Below are 2,328 nucleotides of genomic sequence, written 5' to 3'. Positions count from 1 at the left end.
ACTCTCCTCTTTCACTTTCATCAAGTAGCTCTTTGGTTCTTCTTTGCTTTCTGCCATAAGGGTGGTGTCATCTGCATATCTGAGGTTATTGATATTTCTCCAGGCAATCTTGATTCCAACTTGTGCTTCATCCAGCCCAGCATTTTGCATGATGTACTCTACATATAAGTTAAATAAGCATGGTGACAATATACAGCCTTGATGTACTCCTTTCCCAATTTGGAACCAGTCTGTTGTTCCATGTCTGGTTCTAACTGTTGCTTCTTGACCTGCATACAGATTTTTCAGGAGGCAGGTCAGGTGGTCTGGTATTTCCCATCTCTTTAAGAATTTTCCATAGTTTGTTGTGATCCATACAGTCAAAGGCTTTGGCATAGTCAATAAAGCAAGCAGAAGTAGAAATTTAATGCTGTGCTAGAGAAGTTGATTTGGTTCTTGCCTCTGTTGATTAGAATAGAGTGACTATTGGAGCAACATAATTATGTATAGAAACTAATGTATGTGTGGAATGGATATCATTGGGATATAGTCCTCTGTGGGCCTCTCACATTTCTGCATGTCTTGCGAACAGTAGTTCTGACTAGTTTTGTTCTAGACCATCTTTCCAAGGATATTTGTTAAAGAAAAGGCCTTGGAAGGTGTAGTGTCTCCTTTTAGGGTAAATGGTAGGCTTGCTTGAAGCCTTGGATGGTAACAGTGTTCACCTCTGGAGCAGATAGTAGAGACATGCTTGCTGTCCAGTATAAAAAGATTTGGGTTCTCGAAGCTTGGGGGTTCTCGTCGGTAATGAAACCTGTTGTCTGTATATATGATGCCACCTAGGCGCTCTTTGTGTCTCTCTTAGAATTAGAGCTTGTTTTCTTTCAATAAGAAAATGCTATCCTTCATTTACTGCTATTGCTGAGGGCAATAAAGACCAAGCAGAATGAAATCTCAGTTTCTTTAAACTTCTTTACTGCGTTGACCTTGAGTGATGAAATAGTGCCACGGTTTAATTAAAGCATAGTATTTTTTCTTGGTATTTGCTTTCTTGATTTGTCAGCTTTCAGTCTTTGGAATATATACAAAGTCTCAATCTTGTTTTTATTTTATTTTACTTTTATTTTGTTGTTACATGGAAACTCTAGTTTCTATGATTCTTAAAGATTCATTTGCCAAGGTTTTTTAAAAGCATATGTCAAATGTACTTATACAAACATTTTTACAGTACAAAGTTGAACCCTTTGCTAAGCTTGGTTGGTTAAGCTATTCATGAGAATTGTCCGCTTCACACCCTCCTCAATGAAAGAAGGCTAGTTTAGTAGTCTAGGTGAGAAAAAGAGGGTAACTTGGACCAAGGTGGTGGCTCTGAGGTAGAAAAAGGATATGGTGACTAATTAGGTACCGAGGGGGAGGGGGAGGAGAGAGTCCAGGTTTCTGTCTTGAATAACTTGGTAAGTGGTCACATTCACTAACAGTTGGAAATGATCAGATATAATGGCGATCATGCAGGAGTTAGTGAGTTGTAGATAATAAAGGACCTTGTAAGCCATTTTCAGGAGTATGGACTTAATCCCTAGAGCAGTGAGAGTCATTGGAGAGTTTTAAATGAAGGAGATAGCAGAGTTGCTTTTTTTTTTCTTTCCGCCATGCACCATGTCTTGTGGGATCTTGGTTCCCTAACCAGGGATTGAACCTGGAACCTCCACAGTGAAAGCATGGAGTTAAAACCGCTGGACCATCAGGAAATTCTCCAGATTTGCATTTTAGAAAGGTCATTCTGGTTACAACATTAAACATGGATTGGAGGGTGTATTGCTGATCTTGCTCATAGTGCCAGTTGTCTCGCTGTTCACATTGTCTGCCGTGTTCGCTGAACCCAGGGTAGGCAAGGTGCGAGCTAAGAGGCTGGAAGAAGACTCAAAGAGCCGTAGGAACTGCAGACATGTTTATTCTCTCCTGGCTGGTGCAGCAGCTGGAGCAGCAGCCACAACATAACCATAATATAGCCATCACGGAACCGTAACATAACCTCATATAACATAATCATGATGTTGTGACAGTCTAGCCCAAATGCAGCAGCAGCAGCCAGGGCTTTCAGGGGGAAGCTCATTCAGGCATACCACACACAACCCGTGACTAAGCGAGTATCTCATGATGCGCATGTGCAGTACTATAAATGATCTCAGCAGCTACATAGTCATTATTTACAAAACAGGGTGAGAGAGCCTGAACACGCCATCTTGGCTAATTTGCTCTCTTTCCCACAGAGGATACAAAAACTCTGGTAGAAAAACTATTTTAGGTGTCTGTTAGAGCAATTCAGGCAACACATGATGGCCAAACTAA

Source organism: Capricornis sumatraensis, chromosome 19 (genome assembly GCF_032405125.1).
Source record: "Capricornis sumatraensis isolate serow.1 chromosome 19, serow.2, whole genome shotgun sequence".
NCBI classification, from domain to species: Eukaryota; Metazoa; Chordata; class Mammalia; order Artiodactyla; family Bovidae; genus Capricornis; species Capricornis sumatraensis.
Note: the sequence above shows the minus strand (reverse complement) of the source record.